Source organism: Pongo pygmaeus, chromosome 13 (genome assembly GCF_028885625.2).
Source record: "Pongo pygmaeus isolate AG05252 chromosome 13, NHGRI_mPonPyg2-v2.0_pri, whole genome shotgun sequence".
NCBI lineage: Eukaryota > Metazoa > Chordata > Mammalia > Primates > Hominidae > Pongo > Pongo pygmaeus.
Genome location: NC_072386.2, coordinates 22,603,663 through 22,630,327, shown reverse-complemented (window position 1 = coordinate 22,630,327; position 26,665 = coordinate 22,603,663). Strand labels below are relative to the sequence as shown.

Below are 26,665 nucleotides of genomic sequence, written 5' to 3'. Positions count from 1 at the left end.
GCATCTGAGCTACTGTTCACTGGCAGGAAGTCCTTCCTGCTGTCTGGCCTCAGTTCTTCTTGCTGCAGGGAGCCCATTCTTTCCCCGACCAATTATCCTTCTCTTCTCCAGCTCCTGTCCCGGCTCCCTAAGGTGATCCCAGTTTGTGGAGGATTATGTACCCTCGCGCCCAGTAGCACACTTTCCAAATAAGCCATCAGACTCCTCCCAAGGTACCCCCCACAAATATTATCTTTTATTCTGTAAATCCATCTCCTAGCCCCATCCTAGTCTGAACTTCTATCAGATACACGCCCCATGTCCTTGGGTCCTCTGGGAACAGTGGGGTGAAAAGCTTAACTCTCTACAGCCTTCTCAGGCCTCCCTTCCTCCTCTCCTGGGCCCCAGCTCCATCTTAAGCCCCTTTTATGTGTCAGCCTGGGGTACCCCACTCCACCCTCAACAACACCCTGGTCCTAGTTGTGAAGGGTTAGTTCCCCCTCAGCCCCCAGCCGGGAAAATGGCCAGTCTGTTTGGGAGCTGAGATGAAAAGCCCGGCCGGCCTTTGTGGGCCTCTGGCGGGTTTTGGACAATAGGCCCTTCCGTTCCGCTCCAGTGCCTCGATTCCTTGGATGCCCCCACCCCCAAGCTGCCAATCCAGGGGCCTTGCCTGGCCTGAATGAGAGACAGGGAGAGTCAGGCTCAGCCCCACAGCTGGCCTCAGAAGATTCTGGACTTTCCGACCTGCCATTCCATCTTTTTAAAGCCTAGCTGCTCCTCCAATCAAGTAAGAGAGATGTCTGGGGGGCAGAGAGGAAACCTGAGGATACTGAAACAGAAACATACTCCCATATCTGGGACTCAGCACCCCCTTAGTATAGAACCCAGTTTCCTAACCTGCTGTTGTCCTTGCCTGTGTGACCACAGATAGTCTCTTCCCTTTCTAGGCCTATTATGAGAGCATGAAAAGCCTCAGCCAGGCTGAGCCCAAAACCTCTGGAAAAAGAAAGGACAGGGGAAGAGAGGAAGGAATCTCAGGTCCTCCTCCACTCATGTCCCCTAGACGTACAGCCCCACTACACCTGCCTGATTCCCTGAGATTGATCTGCCCCACATGGGCCCCAGCACCTACCTCTTCACCACTGGCCACACACCAAGCACATCAATGTCCTCCTCCTCCTCCAGACCAACTCTTCAGGACTTCCAAAACCAAGCGGGTAAGATGAGGTGACAAGGCTAGAGTCTAGAAGGGCAAAGGGCACAAATCAGAGGTCACAGAGGAGCCACAGGCCTTAGTCCAACTCAGAGGCCATTCCATACTCACAGCCCCACTGTGAGAAGGGGAGACTGAGGCAGGCAGCAGCTAAACATCTGGAAGAAGAAAAGTTGAGAGTAATACAGACCCCTCCCAGCACCCCTTGCTGACTTCAGGTTCTGAACCACAGGGACAAAGGTTGCCAGAAGGCAGTGGCCTGATACAACACACAGATACACACCCACAGACAATCCACAATTCCTATCCAATCAGTTTGCAGACATACAGGCACCTCCATATCACATGCATCCTCACATGCGCAATCCTAGAGTCACAGGGTCACGGGCACGGTGTAAATAACCACCATCGTAACACCCCCTTCCTTATCACCAGTATGATTTATTGAGCATCTATTATATGCCAGGAACTGTGTTTGGCACTTTATATGCATTATCTTACTTAATCTTCATGATTTCTCCATGAGGTAGGTTTTACTGTTCTTCGCATTTGATAACCAAGGAGATTGAGCTTCAAGGAGGCCTTGCCCAATACCCCAGAGCTGATCAGTTCCAGAGTCTAGATTTGAGTCCGTATCTAGTTCCAAAACCTTGCTGCTATACCAATTTGCCTGTGCAGATCTCTCACCCACCTGCACAATGCCTTTCCCAAGAATAACAACAGCAGGTATCACTTGTTCAGGGTCCTTGGTTATCCAGACACTGTGATAAGTACTTAATTTACATTTTGGTACTGAATCATCAAAACAAGCTTGTAATCCCAGCACTCTGGGAGGCTGAAGCAGGTGGATCACCTGAGCTTAGGAGTTCGAGACTAGCCTGGGCAACATAGTGAAACCCCATCTCTACCAAAAATACAAAAAATTAGCCAGGCGTGGTGGCACGTGCCTGTGGTTCCAGCTACTCCTGAGGCTTAGGTGGGAGGGTCACTTGAGCCTGGGAGGCGAAGGTTGCACTGAGCCAAGATTGAGCCACTGCACTCTCCAGCCTGGGTGACCAAGTGAAACCCTATCTCAAAAAAAAAAAAAAAAAAAAGCTTTGGAGGTAATCCTGTTTCTATTTTACAGATCCTGAAACTGAGGCTCAGAGAGCAGAAGCAGCTTGGCCAAAGTCATACAACTGGTAGTTGGTAAAGGAGCTGGCCTTGAACTCAGGGATATCTTGAAAGCCACTGTTGCTTCTATGGACTCTAGCCATTCAAAAGACCCCTCACCTTCTATAAGACCCCAGGAGATCCTCAGGGTCCAACTGCTCCCCTGAAAACAGGTCCCAGATATATCTGCCAAAGGTATGATTAGGTGCCTAAACACATACCATGAGAAAGGGATTCCATGTCTTCCAATCCTGCCCAGAGATGCAGAGACATCACCACCCAGGGAGAGATAGCCAGAAACTAAAATAAGGTGTTAGAGACAGGGTGGTTGATAGTGACAGATACAGCCACACCAAGACAGGCTCAAAGGGAGGGAGACTGAGGGGAAGCCAGAGACAGAGAGGGACACATTAGGCCAAAGAATGAGAGAGATAGCTGGAAAAGGAGACAATAGGAGTAGAGGAGGGTATACAGGCTGACATGAAAAAACACGGACAGATACACTCCAGTATGCAGACAGACACATATAGACCCATCTGACCTTCACAAGAAACAGACTGTGAAAGCAAGCAAGGCTCAGGCTGTGTGTGGCGTGCGTATGTGTGTGTGCGTATTGTGGGGGGAGCATGCAGAGTCTGTATAGCTACGCACATTACACCAGCTGCTTCCAGCAATTTCATCTGATTAATAATAAATGCCCCATAATTACAGCCGCTCCCCCAGCCCTTCTTCCTGTTTTTTGTCAGCTGCTGCCAGGCCAGCCCCCCATAAACCCTATGGTCCCCTCCATCCTCACCTGCTGTCCTCTAGGAGGCTGAGAGAATGTGAGCTGGTGGAGGAGGCCATACTCCCAATTTGAGGAGGGATACCCATCTCCCTATCTTGGATTAATGCCCTTTGCTTCCAAGCAAAAAGTCATCTTACTTAGGTCTCACTCAGAACTCTTCCACTGCATGGGTATAACCTGTGACCGCTAATATGGCCTAGGGGCCCACATCTGGGATGCAGAGAGATGAAATCCCCTTGCCCACTCTTTATCACTAGCTGGCTAAGTCTCCATCCACAAACTTTACCTAGCCTCAGAACCCTGTAGGCTCAGTGGAGGAAGGGACCAGGACAGGGGCCCTCACCCCATCATTCCAATCCCAGACAGCCCGAATCTCTGCCCACTTGTATACCCTCAAGCTCTGGACACTAGGTGGCTCCGCCTGCCAATTCCTGAGCACCCCCCCCAACCCCACCCCCACAAGTCCACCTCCTTCCAGGCCTCCCACCCAAGCTCTCCAAGACAGCTCTATCAGAATCAGCTGTGGGGTTGTGCTGATCTGTTTCTAATCGCTGGGGCCTGGTTCACGCTTGCCCCCACCCCCCAATATTGATTCCATTATTTGGAAAGTCATTGACGTCAGGGGCCTGGATGGGTGCCAAAACCGCCTTCTCTCCGGGCCTGGGCCAGGGCCCAGCCCCGCATCCCGCAATTTCACGGAGGGGCCCAGAAGGGTCAGCTCATGGGCCAAGGTCACATGGCATCTTCCCTCTGACTGTGGGCTCCTCTGCCTTTTTGGAACCACTGTGCAGCTCCCTTCTGGAGAGAGGGGCTACACAAAGGCCTGGGATTTAGAAGTTGGGGGAGGCTATAAAAGGGAGTCTTAAGACCCTCATTGGGACTCTGGCTGCAAGCAGGGGCTCTGAAGAGGTAAGGAGGAGGGCAGTGGCTCAGAAAAGGGTAGTTGGGAATACTTTGTGTTTTTTGCCACACTCTTATTTTGGAACATCCTGAAGCTGGTCTTGAAATGGATCCTACTGACTACTTGGTTTTTATGTCTGACACGAGATGTATCTCCAGACTCTCTTAGAAGGAAATTCTCTGCAGTGTAGGATAACAGATTACCCTAAATGTTGCCATAATTTGACTAACTAGCACACCAGTAATTTTATAAATCTTTGCTCCACATAAAACAAAGGCTCTGTTTCTTGTGCATCTCTCACCTATGCTGTCTCAGTTTCCCCATATTCACACACTCTCCCAGTCTTTCCTGGCATTGGATGTGTGTTTCTTCCTCTCTGTCTCTATCCGACCAAGATGCAGCCACTGACACACTGGCCCACGCCAGCAACTCCTGGGCTCTGGCTGGACAGAGTATTTTTAGGATCCGAACCCCGTGTTCTCAGACAGGCATTAATAACCAATACAGACAGTCTGTGGTGCCCACAACAGCTACACAGCCTCAGAGCCCAGCCTTGGAAGGTCAGAGATGGGGTCCATTCCCCTGAGGGAATTTCTTCTTGTCCAAGAAACTCACATCTAGAGGGTAAGGGACGTGTTCACCACCACATAGGGAAAAAAGGACCTTACCTTCTGCAAAATCGTGAGGCTGGGAAGGGGCAGGATGACCTCTGACCTCTGCCACAGAATCAGGGTGACTACCCTGCCCCAGCCTCCTCTGGTCCAGACCTTTCCAAGGAAGGAGGCTATCCTCTGCACTCCTTCCCTGAGTGAAGGAAAGTCCTTCCTCTAGTCTAGCCTGCAAACCAGTCTTCCTTTGAGCCAAACAGGGGTGTAGGACAGGGATGCTGGGTCTCAAACCACAAATCCCAGGAGCTTCCCCCTCCCCATGATCTGTCCCACTCAGTGATTCATGGCTCAACGTTTATTGAGCACCTATTCCCTGTCAGGCACCGTACAGGGAGCCAGGCGCATGGTCGTGCCCACAGGGAGCATTCGGTCCAATGAGAGAGAAAAAGATGTATTACTGTTCACACAAGAATGCCTTCCTCTGGTGTACGAGGTCTGTGCCAAGGGCAGGCAGGTACAGGGTGAGCAAGGTAGACCCAGTCCTTGAGTCACACAGAGCTCACAGGCAACTACTATGCAACCTTGCTGAGTGTCACGTGGGGAAAGTACAGGTAGGATATATGGTGGGGCACACTGACTGCCCTGGGGTCTGGAGAAACCTGTCCTCCTGCAGGCTAAGGACTCTTCAGTTTGCTCCTAAACCCAAGACGGGCCCTCAAGCTGAACACAAGTCACTACCATAGTTTAATTTCAGTTCCTGCTACTGTAGCTCTAGTCTTAGCTTTTGGGAGCTGGCTGCCCACAGCAGCAGGGTCTAACTCTTCCTCAACATCTGCTCCAGCTCCTCCTTCCACCCCTTGGCCCCCAGAGCGCCTAGCTCTGGTGACCCCCAACCGGGCACAGCTCTGTGCTTTGGGACTCTCTTTGCCCTCTGCAGAGGTAAAAGGGACTGATGACCTCAGTGCTCTCCATCCCCAGGGACCACTTGCCTTCCCAGCCCCTCCCCACAGGAAGCCGAGAGCCCTTGTGGGTTTGGTCACCCAGGGCCACAGGAGTTTACAAAGCTGAGGTCTCCCCCACTACCCCCACCCAATGGTGGGTCTGGAGGAGGGGTCAGTTCTCACTTCTCAGGCTCCTTGCTCTCCAGGACCCCCCAAACCAAGCACACATGGTCCCCCCCCAACCCATCTGCATTTCAAAGAAAATCCACTCCATATGTTTCCGATTCATTTACACTTCAACTCGCCACGGTGGGGGCAGAGAGCAGGGGTGCCTTGCCTCCAAGCCTCCCACCCCCATAGGGGGGCTGGAGAGCATGTGTCCCCTTCAGGACGGGGAGCAGTTACAGCCCAGCCATCTCAGCATTGGGAGGGACCACAGGGCAATGTCCCTACTGTGTGGGCTCCCATGGGGGAAGACAGCATATCTCAGGCAGCCCCACCCACTGATGTTCATAGCAGCAGAGCACGCAAAGTCCAGGGTCTCCATGGGAGTTAGAATCCCCGGGCTGGCTGCAACCTAGGCCCCCCAGGGCTACTGCTCTTTTGGGGAACAGAGTGGGGAAACCTAGGCATGCCCTGGAGCCAGGATAAGGGCTCAACAGGCAATCCCAGAGACACTGTGAGACACGCACAACAAAACATGGTCCCTACCCCTCCCCAGCCAGGGCAGAGAAGAGGAGAGGGTGGGATCCCGTCTCCTCCTCCAGCTACCTTCTCCCCACAGATCTGAGGCTGTTATCTCTCCTACAATCACAGATTCAACACCCTGGAGCAGTCGCAGGAGCCAAGGTCTGCTCCCTCCAACCTCCACACCCCTCCCATCCTAAGAATGATTGAGATGTGTGTGTGTATGGGGCAGGGGAGATGTCTTGGGAGGACAGGAGTCTTATTTCCCCCACCTGGTCTTCTCTGCCACAGAAGGGATGTCCAAAACTATTCAAGGGGGATGGGTGTGCATTGACATGGCACACGGAGGAATCTAAAGGTTCACATCACTCCTGTACCAACAATCCACTCAGATCTTCCTGCCAAGAGCCTAGTCTCCTTACGGAAGGAAAGCAGGGAAATCTGACTGGGTTAGCCTTTACCACCACTCCCCTCCATTAGCCCACAGCCCATTGTGAGGGATGTGACCAAATGTGTGTCCTCTCTCCTCCTCACCTTTGGAGGGGACAGATCCTGTAGCAGTCTCTGTTCCTCACTTCAAGTGCCCCAATACTCACCACAAACCAAAGGAAAGCATGGGCATATGTGACCATGAGTCCTAAGTTCCACTGGGATTGTGAATGCCACAATCTTAGTGTGGATCTGAATGTGAGCCCAGGATGAAAGTGTGAGTTTAATCTAAGTGTCATGGTCTAATGTCCATCTAAGTGTGAACTCCAAGATGCAAGTATGGGTTTGAGTATGAGCCCAGGTCTCAGCACGCATCTGACTGTAAACCCCAGTGAGTCTGAATGTGAGCTCCAGGACTGAAGTGAGAGAGCCTGTGAGTCCCAGGATTCCTGTACAAGTCAGCATAAGCATTAGAGTTCTAGTGTAAGTCTGAGTGTGAGACCCTGGTCATAAGGGCTTCTGAGTAAGAGCTAAGTATGAGTGTGAGCACTGGTATCCCTTTTTAAGTCTGAGTGTGAGTCCCAAAGTGCCCTTGTAAGTCTAAGTGTGAACATCAGAATCCTAGTGTGAGTCTGCGTGTGAGCTCTGAGATCCCAATATGAATCTGAGTGAGTCACAGGACTTCAAGTGAGTCCTACCAAGATCCTGGTATGAGTCTCTCTGTGAGCCCTAGGTTACCCATGGAGGTCTGACCCCCAAAGTCCCCATATGAATCTAAGTGTGAACCCAAAGGTCCTAGTGTGAATCTGAGTGAGCTCCAGGGTCCCCGTGTGAGTCAATGTGATCCCCAGCTTGGAAGTGTGAATCTGACTATGAACCCCAGTGTCCGCAGCGAGTCCTTGACTTCAAATGTGAGCCCCATGTTCCCTATGCGAGTCTGACTAACTCGGAGTCCCAGAATATAAGTGTGAATCGGAGTGAGCACGAGGGTCTTTGTGTGAGCCCCAGTGTGAGCCCTAGGACCCCAGTGAGATTCTGGGTGTGAGCTCTAGGTCTCAGTGTAGATCTAAGCTAAAGGATAAGACCGCAAATCTAAGCATGAGCCTACAGTCCCAGTGTGGGTCCCAGTGTGAGCAGAGTTCCAATGTGAGTCTATGTGGAAACTCCAGGACTGAAGTGTATCCCTGGATATGAGCCCCACAACGTAAGTGTGAGTCCATATGAATGTAAGCCCCTAGACCCTAGAAGGAGTTGAAGTGTCCCAGTGTGCATCTGAGTATGGAGTCCAGAGCCCCCAGAAGTCCTGTGCATGAACTTTAAACTCCTAGTCTTTGTGTAGGCTCAGGGTCTCAGTTGGAGTATCAGCCCTGACAGTGTGAACCTTAGCTCCATCTCACCAATGCTGACCAGGAGCCCCTGGCACCAGCTGAGAGGATTTGTGTGGGTTGTGACAGTGGAGACAGGGGGGCAAAGTTTGAGATACCTAGGCCCTTCTAGCCCCCAAGTCATTGCTAACCCTACATCCCTGGGAATCTGCAATGGTTCAAGCCCCATTCCCACACGTGTAATGGCACACCATTACATCCAGAGTTAGATACACAAAAATACACCTGGTGTTTCAGGCCCCTCAGACACACAGCAATTACAGATGCACAGACACACCCAGCATTTCAGACTCTCACCACCTCAGTGATCACAGCCACACAAACACCCCCAGTGACACGACACAGATTCACCAAGTATTACAGGCAGAACAACTAGTGTTAGAGACACACTCCTACAGCGGCATGCAGACACACACCCAATGTTGCAGACAAGCTGCCAGGCACACAGACACACACAGACGCTTCTCAAAAAGAGAGACTAGACGGAAAGAGAAAGAAAATCCTGAATTTTCAACAAGGCGTGAAATAGTCCTGCCCGCCTGAAGCTACTGGAGGGGGGAGGGGGACAAGGGAGCGAGCGAGCGAGCGAGCTAACGCTAGAGGAGAGGCTCGGGAGAGGAGAGGAGCCGAGAGGGAGAGCTGTCCGTCTGGTGACCTCCCCACGGCCCAGCCCCCACGCACGCGGAGATACACTACTCGGAGCAACACAGGGACACCCAGACTGGCTCACACTGAGCCGCACTGGAGGAGACACACACGAGCAGACTCACAAAGAGACACTTGGGGATACACCATAGGCAGACTCACACAAGCCAGGAAGACTTACAAAGAGACACACTGGAGGAGACCCACTACATGGAGATACATCCAGGCGGACTCAAGAGAAAACCATGGGGACGCCGACCGACACACACACACACACACACATGCACATACGCGCGCGCGCGCGCGGATTCACACGGACACACATGCACTGGCAGACGCGCAACCGTCGGTTCGCATCCCCGGGCGCTTTGAAGTCCAGATTTCTGCCCGAGAAAGAAGCCACCTTTGGGCGCGCAAAGGCCACTACGAACCCCCCAAACCCAGGAATTTTTCCAGACCCCGCGCGTGCAGCTGAGGGGTGGGGAGAACAGGGACACTAGGACAAACAGCCGGAGCCACCTCCCTCTAGTCGACAGTCGGCCCCACCACCACCACCACGCCCAACCCCCCGGAGCGCCCGGACGTGGGGGGCCGCTTCTCCAGCGCCTCCGCCCCCGAGTTTGCAGGCAAAGTTTCTCGTGAACTTTCCTGTCGCCCCCCGTCCGTAGACCCACGGGTGTCCCCTCACTCTTCCCGCGCGCACGAGGGCCGCCGGTCTGTTGGTCAGCCCGGGCTCTGAGGGTCCGGCCGCGCGCACTCCGCCGCAGGGTACTCACCGCGCCCTCGGGCCACCCGGGCTTCGCGCCGCGCCTTCCGACCGCCCCTGGCAGCGAGCGAGGCAGGGAGCGCGGAGGTAGCACCGCCCGCCGGATCCCACCGCCGAGCCTCGCGCCGCGCCGGCTGGAGCCGCCGCCTCCGCTGCCGCCGCCGCCCGCTCTGCACCGGCTCTTCGGCGCTCGGCGGCTTTAACCCCCCCATCCTCCTCCCTTCCTCGCGCGCTCCCTCCCTCCTTCCCTCGCCCATGTGACCGCGGGCGCCCGCTCGGCCGCGCGCGCCCTCGCTCCCCTCCCCCTCTTGCCTTGTCTCCCCGCGCCTCCGCGGCCGCGCGCCACGACCCCTCCCCGCCACGGGCCCCGCGCGCCCCCGCCTTGGCACGCTGTCGCTCCTGGCACACGCGGTCCGCTCGCCCTGCGCGGGCCTGTGAGCCCCCACTCCCACTCGCCCGGCACTGGCACGCGCTCTGCCCCCCCGCTGGCACACTCGTCCGCACTGGCACGCGTGGCCCCCTCGCGTTCACCCTTTCTCGGGCGCGCCCTCCAGACGGCTGTGGTCCCCGTGCTTCACGCGCAGCCCCGGCCGCGGGTCTCGCAAACGCGGGCGCGCGCGCGCGCACACACACACACACACACACACACACACACACACACACACACACACACACACACACACACACACACACACACACACACCCACTCCGCCCGCTCCCCTAGGGCGGCTGGGCGCGCACCCACCCCCGGGATCGCTCCTTCACGCTCACTCTCCCTCTCGGCCTTGGCCAGGTCTCTCCTGCGCACACTCCCGCACGTTCAGGCCCTGACGGCCTCGCACCGACTCCCTGGCACACCCCGGGCCAACTCTCGGGGTCCTCCCTCCGGCGTCGCCGTGAGAGGAACGCGAGCCAGAACCCCCAACCCCCACTTTGGGCAGAAGAAGCCAATCGGCTCCGCCTCTCCCCTATTGCTACTGCCCCCCGCAACGACTCCCCTCCCGGTCACCCCCTCGCGCGGGGGAAAGGGGCTTCCTTGACCGGGGATGGACCCGGCCGGGAGCCCAGGCCCATGCCTCCCGTGTCTCCGATGACACCAACACCACTACTCGCATGTTCCTCGCGCCCCGAGGACACACAGCCGGGGGAGAAGCCTCCACTGGAATGAAGGGGTAGGGAGGGTGCACCCTCAATGCCGGGCACAGGCGCACCCCTCGATAGGAGGCTCACTCCCTTCGCAGCCTGGGCCTCTGAGGGGCCGGGGTGTTCACTGCACTCGCCCCTGGGCCTCCGGTCTGGCTGCAACATAGGAGAGTAAGGTTAGACAACCTGACCAACTTCTGAGGCCACGTGAAAGCGCAATGGAGTGGCAATGGCAGAGGCGGAGACCGAGAAGGCCACCCTCGTCTCCACCCCTTGGATTTTTCACCTGACCCTTGACCCATAATCCTGGGCCCTGCCCCTCCGGGGAGCTGCGCTAGGGCTGAGGGCGAGGAGAAGGGAGGGAAATGTCTCGCTGTTTCCTCACATCCTTCCCCAGTAGGCTGCCTAGAGCGCCCGGGCCCTTTCCCAACAAATGCCTCAGGGACTCCCACTGCAGAGGAAAATCCTTCTTCCCGCCACGGCCTGGGCTTTTCACTTTCACTTCCGTGGCCACAGAATCCCCTTCCTACAACCGGCAGGGGTCGGCATGGGCTGGAGCTCAGAGACGGCCAGCTAGGACTTCAGGACACACAGCAAACTAGCTGCGCCCCGCTGAGGGCCAGCGCACAGCCGCCCACACAAGGTGTCCTCTCCCCGAGCTCTCTGGGCCGCCGGCCTCCTGCTTCCCGGGCCGCAGACCGGGATTAGACTGTGGACGCGGGGAAGGAAGGGGGCGTTGCGACGGGATCTTGAGGGGAGCAGGACTTGCCCCTGCCCCTTCAGCGAAGCTCTAGGCCCTGGCAAGGTTCGGTACACCGGGGGCCGCTCCTCCCCAGGGGGCTGGCCGGCCTGGGCGCTCTAATCTGGCCGGGGAGGGGCGGACGGGGTGAAAATCGGCGAGTGGTTTGGGGAAGGGACTTGACCTCCAGATGCTCCGTTGTCCCTGGCTCAGCCTCTTTCTGCCAGGTTGGGAGCAGTCGGGAATTCTGTCCCGGTCCAACGTTCCCCCTCGGCCCCAGGGGACGCAGAGGCTGCTGTCGGCAGAGCCGCAGTCCACGGCTGCGAGGACAAGATCCGCACTGGGAGTCCGGGGTCCTGGAAGTGGACGTGTGGATGTCAGAGGATAAAGGAAGGGAAGAGGCGCACGTCGGACCTCTGTCCAGGCGTCAGTCGGTCAGCAGCTCCTCCCGGCGTGGGACCCAGCGGCCTCGAGCGCTTCCCCGGGGCCGAAGCGACACCTGGCGGACGGTGCGGGACGTGCGTTCCCTTCTGGCTGCTGCTCCTGCTCCGCGCTGAGGCCTCGGCCACCTACTGAACACCGGGACCTGCCACCTCTCCACACAGCCGCCACCCAGCTCACAACCAATTTTCCTCCCCCCAGAGCTGGGTCAACAGACTAGTAGTGGTTTCCGCTCCTGCTGCCTCTGATGCCCTACCTACACAGTAGCCTTTGAGCTTGTAAGCCTCCCTGCTGCCTCCCCACCGCCTTGGGGGCAAAGCTGAGTTTCTTAGGTGGGGCTTCAAAGTCCTGCAGGATCTGGCCCTGCCTCCTCTCCAGCTTTATTAAGCGCCCCTATTCCCGGCCTCCCCAGCTCTGCGCCAGCCCCCTTCTGTGTCATGTCACTTATCCTTAAGCCAAACCCCACTTCACTGACATCCTCTCCCCAACTCCATCTCCAAGAATTCACTGCCTTCCCAGTCTTCACCATCTACCTTGCCCATGATGGAGTGGCTGGAAGTAACACCCCCAGGCCAGATCCCTTGTGCCCTGCATGTGATGGGGATCTCACATTTGGGCCTGGGGAAATTAGGGGAAGTTCCTCGTTGACTTTCAGTTCCTGGAGTTCTCTACCATGAAAGGGGCTCTATGGCCAGGATTTCTGACACCACCCTCCACCCTGGCAGGTGACCTAAACTTGGACCCCCACACACACCAAGGGATCAATTGTGCCATTCCAAGCCTTTGGGCAAGCAAAGACCCTTCCTTATTCTTACTGACATGTCTCCGAGGAAGGAGAGCTCCCTCCCCATCTCCTATGGTCTACCTTTCCAGTGCTCCTTTAGGAAACGGTGCTGGTTTCTAACTTGCAATACCATCAGAAAGTTTCTCCCTGCAGCACACACCTGGCTCTCCAAAGTTACAAACACACACACTCTCACACACAGGCTCTCTGTATTACAAATGCCAAACACATGGTCACATAAAGTCACACACCCAATCTCAAACAGTAAAAGGTGTATATTCAACTTCACTATGGTACACTGAGAGTCAGGGTTCCCAGCTTGGGCTAGGAACTAGAGGTCCCAAAAGAGTAGGAGAGTCCCTGAGTCACACACACCATACCCACACATAGACACAGTTACACACACAGCCATGAACTCGGTCACACTGAGTGTCACACAGGAACACAGAGTCACACACGCTCTCAATCACACTGGGGTTTGGCGGGTTGGGGCGGGCTCCAGGAGGCAGTTACGTAAACGCCCTCAAGCCCCCGCCCTCGCTCCCCCTCACCCCGCCTGCTTCCTCACACAGTGCCAGCGCCCGGGGCGGCTTGGCCGGGGCCCGGGAACAGCTCGGCCTCGCGGAGGCTCCAGGCGCCGAGAAACCCGATCCGAAAAAGCCCCGGGCCGGGCTGAGCCAGGGAGGGGGGCCCAAAACCCCCCCACTCAGGGTCCAGCCCAGGCCCCTAGGGACGACTTACCCCTGCATCCAGAGACAGCTCCCAGCACCATCCTGAGATAGTACCTGGGGCCCACTCACAACATCCCCATCCTGCACACCCCCTTCTGGAATCCTATCATTTGGACGGCTGCCTGTGTGCCCTGACCCTTCCAACCTCTGGCACCAGAAAGGGCAAAGATTCCCTAAAGGTAGAGAATGGGGGAAACTAAGTATTCAACCTTGAATTACCCCCAGTTCCTGGAACTATCTCCTCATCCCTTCTCACCAGGGCCCTCTAAATTCACTCTGATAGAGAGGGGCTTTCATTCCTGTCCAGGTCCCCCTCAGATTTGCTGCCTATCGATTCCAATATATTCTGTCAGAATCCTAAATTATTCAGGTCCAAGGTCTCCCCTCCTGCCCTTTGATATCCTTTCTTCCTCCTCCACTGGAAGTTCTAACTCCAGTCTAATCCCGGTTCCTCTGGTTTGCTAAAAAGAAATTTTGAGAGTAACCTGAGGAATCGGGAACAAAATCACCAAAAGGCAGAAAGGTTAAGGCTCAGGAAACCCCTGGAAGTCAGGAGTCTGAGAAGAGGGGAGACAATGTCTGTTGTACGCCCCCCAACATAACCCCCACCCCATTCTGCAGCCTAGACTCAATTTTTCACAATAGCTTTTGAGTGTCTGCTTGGGCCGCCCAGGCCCAGGCAGAAAGGGAATTTCCCCCTATGTTCTCTGTTAATGAACAAAACACTTCATGTTGAAATTCCTCCTCTGCCCCCAGCCCAGTGTCTCCAGGGCCCTCCAGCCTGACCAAGCAGGGGCACTATTAGGAGGAGGGTAACAGAGAAGAGGGAAGCCCCCAGGGGAAGCATAATTTACACTAGGGGGCATCTTTTTAAAAAATAAATAATTAGGGTGACTTTTTTTTCACTTTTGGCTAAAAGTATCCACTCCTGTGGCAGCTTCCCAGAAAGGGCGGCGGGAGGGCGGCCGGAGCTGTCCCGAGGCCCAGGACATGGCCCCCCTCCCCCGGGCGAGGAGCCTTCCTCAAGTTGTTTTCCTGGTCTCTTCCTCTTGGATGTTTTTTGATTATTAATCACATTTTCCATCCTCAGTCTCAGACCAGACCCCCTCCCCCCAGGGTCAGGGCTGGACAGAGGGAGGAGGAGCGGGCTCCGGGAAGATGACTTGGGGACAAGATGGGCAGTGACCCCTGGCCCTGGCTGACCTGAAGGACACTGTCAGTGGCATGTCACAGATCATATCCTCACCATCCTAGCACATAGTAGGTGGCATCCTTAATCAATACAAGTGAAGTAAATGAATGAACAGGTGTCTAGCTTTCATAGCACCCAGCTGGCACTGAAAAATAAAGCCCCTAGTGCTGGTCCCCTTATGCTGCAGACAGAGAAACAGCCCAGAGAAAGGGAGTCACTTGCTCAGAGTCACACAGCAAGTTAGTGCCTTGGCCAGAGCAGGACCTCAAGAATGCTGATGGCTCCCCGCTTCCTAAGTCAGTCAATAAATATATATTGAGTACCTACAATATGCCAGGCATTGATCTAAGTAGTGAACCAGACAAAAATCTCTGCCCTTGCAAGGACATAGAGCAACTAGAACTCCATAGAATGCTAGTGCATGTTAAGTTGGTACGACCACTTTGAAACACTGTGTGGCAGTATCTACTAAAGCTGTGCATATATTTATTCTATGGCCTAGCAAGTCCGTTCCTAGATATATACACAGGAGGAATGATCAAATATGTTTACCAAGAATGTTCATATTAGATTTACTAATGATAGCCCCAAACTGGAAACAACACAAATAGATAAACAGATTGTGATGTAAGTACAGCAATGGAAAACAACCAGCTATATACAACAATGTGGATAAATCTCACAGACAAAATATTGAGCAAAGGGGAAAAAAGACACAAAGAGTACATAATGAATGATTTCATTTATATAAAGCTCAAGAATAGGCAAAACTAATGTATGGTGACAGAAATCAGAATTGTAGTTACCGTTGTTGGGGGAGAGTGGTACAAGTATACAGTTGTCCCTTGATATCTGTGGGGGATTGGTTCCAGGACCCCCTGAGGACACCAACTCTGAGGATGCTTAAGTCCCTTATATAATAAATGGCATAATATTTGTGTATGATCTAAGCACACCCCCACATCTACTTTAAATCAGCTCTAGATTGCTTGTAATATCTAATACAATGTAAGTGTTATGTAAATAGTTGTTATACTGTTTTGGTTTTTATTTGTATTGTTTTTTATTGTTGTATTTCTATTTTTATTGCTTTTTTTTTCCTAATGTGGTTGGTTGAATCAGAGGATGCAGAACTCACACATATAGAGGGCCAACTGTACACATGCATTAAAACTGTACACTGTAGGCTGGGCACAGTGGCTCATGCCTGTAATCCCAGCACTTTGGGAGGCCGAGGTGGGCGGATCACGAGGTCAGGAGGTCGAGACCATCCTGGCTAACACGGTGAAACCCTATCTCTACTAAAAATCCAAGAAAAAAAAAAAAAATAGCCGGGCGTAGTGGTGGGTGCCTGTAGTCCCAGCTACTCGGCAGGCTGAGGCAAGAGAATGGCGTGACCCCTGGAGGCAGAGCTTGCAGTGAGCCAAGATTGCGCCACTGCACTCCAGCCTGGGTGACAAAGCGAGATTCTGTCTCAAACAAACAAACAAACAAAACTGTGTACTGTATATATTTGTTCATGCAAAAGTCCCAAGTCTGGTTCCACAGCCCCCTCAGGCAAGAGGTGGCAGCCTAAATGACACCTAAGAGAGGCCTATACTAAGCCCTTTTGTCCTCTCTCACAGTGCCATCCTCTTTTTCCTTATAGTAGTTAGTTTGATGTCTAATTATCTAGTTACTTCTGTGATGCATGTGAGCTCCAATGGGGGCAGCCCTGTGGCCTCCATCTCCAGTCACGTAGAGTTGGGTCTGGCATAGAACAGGTGTGCTCAACGTTTGAAATAGATTTAAATAAATGTTGACGGAATGAATGATGCAAGCAATTAAGTAGGACAATCTTGACCTGTGAGAAGTAAACCAAAGCTCCAGAGCACAGGGGTGGGAGCCTAGATGAATGGGTCGCAGCCTTGAGGGATGGGAAAGAGGTTTAGTGACCAGTGAGGTGGCAGAGACCGGAAGGCAGGCTGAGGCAACCTGAGTGGCTCAGACACCACATCCTGAAATGCCTTTGGGGCCAAGGCTGTTGAGGCATAGAAGGGCATAAATAAGTCAGGAATATAAACACATTGGAGTTTTAGCAAGACCATTGAGGCTTCTGGGTAGAGGGTGGTGAGGATGGCGGAGGCTGGAGGTGGGGCAGCCACAGAGAGGTATTTGCGGTGACCCATAAGAAAGAGATCTCCAGCCTGACCTGGGGCAAGGAGAGAAAGGACAGGGTTTGGGAAAGGGGCAGGACATCAGATTCATCTGTTTCATCTGCTCCCATGACCCCCGGAGGATCTCCCATGTCACTTTATATACAGAGAACGGGCTCGCTGGACACTTAGTCCTGTGTCTGCTCTCCCAAGCACCCTCCCGCTGGGTGATCCCAAAGTTTGGGCTAAGTGTGGAAAGAGAAGCAGATGGGGAGAGAGGGAGCAGAGTATCCAGAAGAGGGACAGTGAGAGGGAGTGGGAGGTGGGGGCAGGGATAGGGAAGATGGAGAAACTAGGAGGCAGGGGACTGTGTATCAAAGGTGGGAGCAGGGGCATACATTTGCAAAATCACAGATACAATTTTTCATTTTGCAAAAACTTGCATGAGCAAATTCCCTGCTCAGAAGCACAAAGTCCCTTCATGCTTCCCCACCCCAGTGGGCACTGATCCCACCTACCCACCATTCCTCATGGAGGAGAAAACTATCCTCAAAGGATTGTCCCCCCTAGTACCAACCCAGAGTCTGACATTGCTCTCTGCTGCTATAGAGCTGGCTCCTGGATAACAGCTGGGATTTCCAGGAAGGCCTGAGGACCATGTGTCCCTAAGATTGGATCCCTCCCTTAGCCTCCCATGGCTCTATTTCCTGCCAGCCTGTGATTCCCTGAAGTAGGGGAGAGGGAAGAAAAAAGGCCCCAACTTTCCCCCAGAAACTCAACTGTGGTGATTGGGAAGGCAGATAAAAGTCAGAGATTTGGAAACTTAATGCCAGCATTACCATGTCTGAGGGAAATAGACAGAGGCAGAGGGAGACTCCAAGAGAAAAAACTGAATTAAATTCAGTTCAACAGATATTCATTAGTGCCTACTGTGTGCCAGGCCTAGAGGGAACATTGTGTACAAAACTACAGATGACTCCCATGTTTTTGGCTTGAGAGACTGGGAGATGATGGTACCATTCACCGAGCTGGGGAGAGAGAAGGGACTTGACATGTTCAGTTGAAGGGTCTGTGGTGTGACAGCTAGGTATGTAGCCCCTGTTCAACAGTTCCCAGTGTCCTTTATGCTCAGCATGTGCTGGAGGCTTGGGCATTTAGAGTATCAGACTAACCTGGGCATTATGATGGTGCTAGGGGATGATGAGATAGATCAGAGAACAGGGAGGGGGTGTGATAAGAAAGGAAGAGGAGAGGAGGATTGAAACTAAAACTCTGGGAACCCATGATTAAAAGAGAGGAAAGGGATGGTGATGCACACCTGTAATCCCAGCACTTTGAGAGGCCAAGCCTGGCGGATCACCTTGAGCCTGGGAGTCTGAGACCAGCCAGGGCAACATACTGAGACCCTGTCTCTACAAAAAATATAAAAATTAGCCGGGCATGGTAGCACACACCTGTAGTCCCAGCTACTCAGGAGGTTGAGGTGGCAGGATCACTTGAGCCCAGGAAGTAGAGGCTGCAACAAGCCATGATTGTGCCATTGCACTCCAGCCTGGGCAACAGACTGAGACTGTGTCTCAACAACAACAACAAAATTGGGGGCGGGAGGAGTAGTAAAAATAAATAAATAAATAAAACAAAAATAAATCAATAAAAATAAAAATAAAGGGCCAGGCGCGATGGCTCACTCCTGTAATCCCAGCACTTTGGGAGGCTGAGGCAGATAGATCACCTGAGGTTGGGAGTTGGAGACCCGCCTGGCCAACATGGTGAAACCCCATCTCTACTAAAAATACAAAAATTAACCAGGCGTGATGGTGGGTACCTGTAATCCCAGCTACTTGGGAAGCTAAGGCGGGTGAATCGCTTGAACCAGGGAGGCAGAGGTTGCAGTGAGCCAAGATCACACCACTGCACTCCAGCCTGAGTAACAGAGTAAGACTCTGTCTCAAAAAAACTAAAATAAATAAATAAATAAAATAAAAATAAAACAGAGGAAAGATGAGGGACTTCCAGAAGACAGGGAAGGTGTAGTGGTCCTAGGGATAGAAGAATCAAGGTTGCACGAGGCCAGAAATAGCCTGGTAGGACCAAGGAAGAGCCCAGGTCTTTAGCAGCCAGGAGAGAGGTGGGGCCAAGGGGACAAAGCTAGGGGTATGCTGGTGTAGACTCCTCCACAGGGGCCTGTGAGTAGAGTGTAGACCCCTACTTCCCCAGCCTCCATGCTGTTCCCTGGAGCCCTGCTTGGGTTGGGGGCCTCTCTCAGCCAGGCAGAAGAATCAAAAAGCTCCTCCCAGGCCCCTAGACTTCCATCCCTGAGCCCCTGGTTTTTCGTCTCCCCAGGAGAGTTCTGAGCCTTCCTCAAGCTCAGGAGCATGCAGTGGTTGGGGAACCCTGGGGACCCTGGGGTAATTGAAACCAGGGCTAAGACATTAGAAACCATAACGCTGACTCTGCGGCTCCCCCAGGATAGCTCCTGGTTTTCTTCTCACCCCGATCCTCCCTGCTGTTGACAGCTCAGCTCTCCCAGGCCCCCAGCAGCTGGGCTGCTGACCCTCCTCCTCAAACCAACTAGAAGGGGCCTCCAACCAGAAGGCACCCAAAGCCAGCCCTCAGGGACCTCTTCTCTGCTCTCAGAAAAGCTTAGTGTATACCAGGCTAACCTCTTCATATTGAGGCATCCCAAATTCTAGTCTTAATAATCCCTTTTTGCAGAACCTAGCAAGTTGAAGTTAGACAATGGGAACAATTTTGCAATAGTGAAAAAGAAAGGGAGGAGGTAGATGTAGCGCAGGAGTGCCCGTCAGCTAGCAGGTGCTCAATAAATATGTGGAGAAAAATAGATCTCAAAGCCTGGACCCCACCAGAGGGAGGTGTTGGCTGGCCAGATCTGTGACAGGGGCAGTACAGGCTACACACCAGGGTAGAAGGAAGTGAGAAGGTCAGATAAGGAATTGTGTGGCTGGAATCTCTCTCCTGCCCTGGCAAGTGCTAAAGCCCCCTTCGTCTGCTGGCTTTGGCTTCCTCCCAGTCGATGTCTATGTCTCCTCTGTCACGGCCTTTCTCCCCATCTCTCTGTCAACATTATCCTCTGTCTCTGTCTTTTACTGTCTTTCTCTTGATCTCTTGGGCTCTCCTTGTATCTGGCCTTGCCTGCATGACCCTGCTCCAACCCTCTGGCACAATTGGCCTAGGTGAGGTAGGGTAGGGGTGTCCAGGAAGGTAAATTCAAATATGGCATTCATGGCAGCAGGGTCATGCCTGAGCCTGAACATAGGTGAACCACAATCATTGGGGTGAGTACTTCTGTCTATGGCCCTTTCTGACTGGGCAGGAGAGCTGGGGGCTCACTCTGGCAGTCCTCTTGGAGGAGGAGGGGACTTGTCCTGACTGTTCTGGGCCGCCCCCACACCCAGACCCAGGCCAGATCCCCATAACTAGTGCCTGCCTGGAGGTGAAGCAACCTGCCCAAAGGCCAGAACTGAAAGGGGTAGCCCTCTACCTCCACACAGGGTTGCTTACCTGACCTCAAAACATTCTGGCCCACCCTCTTCCAAGTTCTGCCCTGAGCCTCCCATACCCCATCCCGAACCCTGTATGGAAGCACATTGCCTCCATAGATCTATTTCTCTTGTCTCTGGCTCTTCCTATCTCTGTCTCTATCTCTGTGTCTCTGTCTTCTCAATCTCAATCTATGACTTTGGCAACTGCATAAGCCTCGCACCCCTAAGCTAAGACCACCAGGGATAAGAAACTGCAGGGGTTGAAGAGTCTGTGTTCCTCACCTGGTCCAAAAAGCTCCTTCTTGGTGGTGGTGGTGGGGCGAACACAAGAAATCCAGATGTCATTTCCATATCACTGTGGACCTGTGAAGGCAGGGGGCATGGCATAGAATAGGTGCTCATCAAATATAAACCAAATGAAGGAGGGGCAAACAGAGAACTCCAAACAAAGAACTGAATGGCTGAGGCTATAGCAGGCAGGAACATGGACAGACTATGGAAAGGCTGCTGCTCAACTTTGTGGCTCAACAAGGAGTCTTCTTCGGGGGTCAGGATTGGTCTCAACTAGCCCTAGATGCCGCCACACCTGGGCCCTGGCCAGCCCCTTCACGTCAGCTCTTGGGTAGACAGCCAGATGGGTGAGCCACTAAGATCCCCCATCACTTCCCTACTCCCCACACACCGTTGCCTCAAGGTGCCCACCAGCTTCAAGCAGAGTGCTGGGAATGCAGAGCCAGACAGGGAGAAACTGCAGGGACACATGGCAGGCAGAGGCTGAGGCAGGAGTCTGGTGTCCTGGTAGACAGCCTGGGCCTGTCATGAGGATCCTATGCCAGTACAGTGATGGGGGCCAGACCCGAAACAGGATTTTATGTGGGGAGAGAAGCCAGGAATCCTCGAACATGTGGGCAGCTGGGCAAGGGGCGGAATGTCCCATCAGGTAAGGACAGATGTGCAGCTTCTTGTCCTTCTTGTTAGGTAAAGACAAGCATTGAGACAAAAGGTTCAGAGACATAGAATCAGAGCAAAAGAGAGAAGAGAGAGCCTGGGAGACAGACCGAGAAATAGAAACTCTCAGAGACACAGTCAGGCACAAAAACAAAGATGCAGAGAAAGAGATGTGAGTCAGAGACACAGACAGGGAAATGCAGAAGACAGAGCCATGGAATTAAAGACACAGAGACCAAGATAGGGAGGGATAGGAAATCAGAGAGAAACTCTCTCAGTCACAGAGCAACAATGTGGAGACAGACTCAGACAGAGAAACACAGAGACAAGGAGAAAAAAAAACAATTGAGAGAGAGACAGAGAGATGGAGAAGAGAGAGAGGAGGACAGCGACAGCAAGATCAAGAGAGGCAGAGAGATGGACAGAGGACAAGGCAGAAGGAAGCAAAGACAGGGTGAGGCAAAGAAAGAGATCAAGACATCAGGAGTGGGAAAAGTGGGCGAGGGACAAAGGAGTTTCCTGGCCTCAGTCTCTCTAGCCTGGTCTCCCCAGGGTGTTGGACCCTTACTTTGCTATTCTCTGGTTTCCATAGCAACAGGGAGGGCAGTGCCAAATTTGCATACACATTTACATCCTTTCTATTTGAATAATTCAACAGGTTTCTGTGCATATTCATGAGATAATGAATGAAGGTGACTCTCAGTCCCTGCTCAAAACCTGGCTATGGTATCCCCTGCTTTGTAGTATACGGTATGGCTCTGAGCCTGGTTTTGTAGGCCTTGACCTCTCCCTGCCAGACCCTGCTAACAATGCCAGCCCCTCCTCCCCAAACATCTTTTGCATTTTCCTACCTCTAGGCCTTTCTTCAGGTTATGCTCCTCTGCCTGCAGGGGATGCCCTTCCCTCAGCGTCAGTCCTGCCAGTGGCCTCTGGTAAGGAGTAGCAGGAGATGACAAGGGTGAGCAGGGCTCATCTTGGCTCCCTGGTGGAGGCGATCCTTCAGTCACATTCCTAACTGGGGGGTGCTTGAAAGGGTCACACTGAGAGAGGCTGGGGTGTAGGCTGAGCTGGAGTCTAACAAATCTACCAACATAGAGCTACCTAGGACACAGTGGCCTCCATATGGAAACTGACAAAGCCCGTGGTTCCAGCTAGAATAATCAGAGGAGCTGAGATAGCACCAAAAGGAATCTCAGGAACAGAGGGGCTGAGGCGGCTCAGATGGTGGGGAAGAGAGTTCCTAGGGCCAAGAACCCTTTCAAAGTGCCAGGCATTGAATGGCCTTGTGGGCTGGGAGGAGCTTCTTCCGGGCCTGCTCTGCTTATAATTTTGGCCTCATTGACTACCCCCTGGATCCCTACAGCAGCTTTCTCACTGCTCTTCCTGCCCTGTACCCCAATCCACTCTCCACATTGTAGCCAGAGTTCTCTTTCTAAACACAATCTGATATTCCACAGAACTCCCACCTTGAAGCCTTCAGTGACGTTCCATCTCCCTCAAGATACAGTCGAAGCATCTTTGGCCAGGCTTGCAGGCCTCCCTGTCTGACCCCCACTCACCTCTGAGCCTCATCCCTTACTCTCTGCCTTGAATTTCATGCTCCAGTGATCATCTCTATGCTGCTTCTATGCCTTGGCTTATCCCTTCCCTTCACCTGGAATGTCATGCCCACTTCTCTCCTAAGCTATTCAAGATTCCACACAGGTATCACCTTCTCTTCTTTAAATCTTTGTGTGTCTCTAAAGGTTAGAATACGGGCTCTGTCTGAACTCATGCAGCAGTAAACTTGCCTAATCTGTGTACTTGTCGCACCATAGGGAAACTTTTTTTTTTTAAATGGAGTCTCACTCTGTTGCTCAGGCTGGAGTGCAGTGGCTGGATCTTGGCTCACTGCAACCTCCGCCTCCCCTGTTCAAGCCATTCTCCTGCCTCAGCCTCCCAAGTAGCTGGGATTACAGGCGTGCACCATCAGGACCGGCTAATTTTTGTATTTTTAGTAGAGACAGGGTTTCACCATGTTGGCCAGGCTGGCCTCGAACTCCTGACCTCAAATGATCTGCCCGCCTCGGCCTCCCAAAGTGCTGGGACCACAGGCGTGAGCCACCGCATCCAGCCTCCACAGGGAAATTATATATGTGGCTATAGTCCTCGTGGGGTTGGAGGTTCCAAGCCCAGTGACTATATTTGTCACATTGTGGATGATCATCAGCTGTTTGTTGAATAACTGAAGGGTCACTGAGCCCATTAATGATCAAATTTCAAGTCTCTGTGTCTTGGGAGTCCTGAGGCCCTCTGCACAGACCCCGGAAAGGAATGGGCTATCCCTTTGCAAATGCTGCCACCTTGTGGCCAAAGCCAGAAGTGAGTGTAGCCAGAACATCACCTATCAATGTGAGAGCTGGACCAGACAAGTATTACAGTAAGGAGTGGGGAGGTAGTAGGTCCCAAGGGAGTGCTCAGAGGCCAGCACCCGTGTCCTTTGAACATTCTTGAGGAGTTCCAAGCAGACAGAATGACAAGAACAAAGACTCACAGGCAGAAAATCTTATGGCACTTGGGAAGTGTGACTGTGGTCAGAGCCTAGGGTCCAAGAGGACCAGGCCAAAGACGGACTAAGCCATGGGCAGGGGCCAAGCAAAGGGGTCCTTTAAAACCACCCAGTGGGCCGGGTGCGGTGGCTCAGGCCTGTAATCCTAGCACTTTGGGAGGCTAAGGCGGGCAGATCACCTGAGGTCGGGAGTTCGAGACCAGCCTGACCAACATGGAGAAACCCTGTTTCTACTAAAAATACAAAATTAGCCGGGCATGGTGGCACATGCCTGTAATCCCAGCTACTCAGAGGCTGAGGCAGGAGAATCGCTTGAACCTGGAAGGCAGAGGTTGCGGTGAGCTGAGATTGCACCATTGCACCCCAGTCTGGGCGACAAGAGCAAAACTCCATCTCAAAAAAAAAAAAAAAAAGAAAAAAGAAAGAAAGAAAAAGGAAAAGAAGAAAAAACCAAACACCTAGTGAATGTAGTGAATGAACTTGGATCCTGTCCTCTAATCTTGGCATGGAGGCTAAGGGAATAGAGGAATGACAAGGTCAGATCTGAGTATGGCACCATATTGGGGGGGGGGGCTCAATATTCATTCATGTACTCACTAAATATTTATTGAGTACCTACTATGTGCCAAGTGATGTTCAAGATCCTTAGGTTACATAAGGGAATTAAACAAAGATTCTTGCCCTTTTGGAGCTTACATTCTCATCAGGAGGAGACAATAAACAAAAGTATTATTTTAAAGACGTAAATATCATAGAGGTTAAGAAAAACTGGAGTAGGGAGAAAGGCAGGGTAAGGAAGATCGAAAGTGCTGGACTGCAATTTTAAATGAAGTGGCCAGAGTAGGCCTCATGAAGGTGACATTTTAGCAAAGACTTAAAGGAGGGAGGGAGATAACCATGCAAGTATGGGGGGAAGAGCATTCTAAACAAAGGGAATAGCCAGTGGCTTGGTTTGGGGGAGAGCTCTGAGGGGAGTGAAGCACAGAGATGAGTATGGAAACTGCTGAGCAATAATGAGTGGCATAAACCAACAGAGGCTTTGGGGATGGAGACCTAAAAGGCAAAACGGGCAGAACTTGGTGCCTGCTTGGATATGGGAGGCACATAACTCCTCCAGGCATATTGTGTTCTGATGTCCCCATTTCAAGGGAACAAACACAAGGTGGCTAGACATGCCACCTCTAAGACAGGTAGTGAGAGTGCTCAACACATTCCATCCTGGATGACTCCATTGCCGACCAGAATGCTCCTCACCTCACCTTTCCCAGCCTCAACTCACCAGCTCATCTTCCGTGTCTCTTTCTCCAGACCCTCCAGCCATCCACTCTCATGCCCACAAATCCTATCAGCTCCAAAAACCCTCAACCCTATTAATACCTTCCCATCCTTTAGCTGTGGTTATGGGTTAAACTGTGCCCTCCACTCCCACCGCCCCCCAACCAAAACCATTTATAGATATCTTCATCCCTCAGAATGTGACTTTATTTAGAAATAGGGCCTTTATAGAGATAGTCAAATTAAAATGAATTCATTAGGGTGGGCCCTTATCCAATATAAGTGGTGTCCTTACAAAAAGAAGAAATTTGGATACAAAGACACACAAAAAGGGAAGTGGGGTGGAGACACAGGGAAAATGCCACGTGAAGATTGGCATGATGCACCTGTAAGTCAAGCATGCCAAAGGATGCTGGCAAATCACCAGGACGAGGCAAGAAAGGATTCCCCCACAGATTTCAGAGGGAGTGTGGCCCTGCCAACACCTTGATTTCAGACTTCCAGCTCCAGAATGGTGAGACAATAAATTCTGTTGTTCTAAGCCCCCCAGTTTGTGGCACTTTGTTACGGCTGCCTAGGAAACCATACAGCTACAACGTTCCTGTCCTAGGATAGTCCATCTCACTCCACTCCATCTTCATGGGGATCTCCAGGCCACTGACTCCTGTCCCTTTTCCCTCACTTCCCTCCTAGCCCAGTTTGGATGCCTTGGTCGTTCACTACATGTACTCTCTTGCTAGTCTCCGCATGCATCTTCCATCATTCCTACCTGTGTTAAAGTCAGTCTGGAAGAATGCAACTGTGCTTTTTCTGAGTCCTCACCTATCCTGTGGGTGCTGCTAGAGCTCACACACCCTGACCAATGACCCTACAAGTTCATAGTCACCAGCCTACAGTGGGCTTTTGGCCCTGCCTGGTCATCATCCTGTACCTCTCCTAGTCACCTCCCTAGTCACCTCTCCCAACTGCAGCAACTATCTCACACATCCTTCCCTCTAGCTTCCTCGCCCCACTCTCAGCTATGGAGCTGGACTCCTGCTTTGAGGAGATAGAGGCCTTCTGAACTCCCTCATGTCCCATCTTCACCTCTAGACTTATCTGCATACATATCTGTCCTCAACTCCATCCCTCCTGTTACAGGAAGTCATCCCTCCTCTTCCCTTGGGAGGCCCTTACCTCCATGCTTCTGGATCCCATTTGCTTTTACCTGCTCAGGAACCTCATGCTGTGAGTTATCCACAATCTCCTGCATCCTTCATCTCTTTCCCTACTGGCTTCGTCTGTCAGCCTATAAACATGCTGAAGTCTCTGCTAGTATATTAAAAACTACGACAACAACAACAACAAAAACAAAACCCAACACTCTCTGTACTCTACATTCCTCTCCTGCTATCTATCACCCCTTTCCACCCATTCACAATCCAATTTCTTGAAAGAGCTGTCTCTACTTCCTTACCTTTTGTGCCAAGACGTGACCTTATGGTGGCAGAAGCCACACTGCAGTGAATTAAGGAGAAAGTGGACAGAACTAGACACAACTCTTGTGCTCTCTTGTAAAGCTGGTCAGCCTTTCTGACTCCAAAGGGCTCATGTCTCTGGTCCCCTCCCTGCCATCCCTCCTGCAGGCCCCAGCTGGGCCCCGTAGAGACCAAAGATGGAGAGAAAATGCCCCTCCTGGGACTCCAGAGCTCACAATGCCACCTTCAGCCCAGATCACCATAATTATTACATGT

General features: G+C 52.6%; 1 protein-coding gene across 9 annotated transcripts in view; it reads right to left on the bottom strand.

The window, feature by feature from the left end:
* Positions 1–11,675, bottom strand: part of CNTFR (ciliary neurotrophic factor receptor) — a 40,174-nt gene extending 28,499 nt beyond the window's left edge. For 2 of the 9 annotated variants that reach the window (XM_054502753.1, XM_054502752.1), the window contains exons 1-2: positions 11,560–11,675; positions 1,112–1,222 (exon numbers count right to left, since the gene is read on the bottom strand). The gene's annotated coding sequence lies outside the window, so the exon portion shown is untranslated. Of the gene's footprint in view, positions 1–1,111; positions 1,223–9,503; positions 9,689–10,024; positions 10,119–10,238; positions 10,284–11,559 lie in introns of those variants that run through there. The other 7 variants (XM_054502756.2, XM_054502751.2, XM_063650201.1 and 4 more) reach the window with 5 other exon arrangements.
* Positions 11,676–26,665: the final 14,990 nt, after the last annotated feature.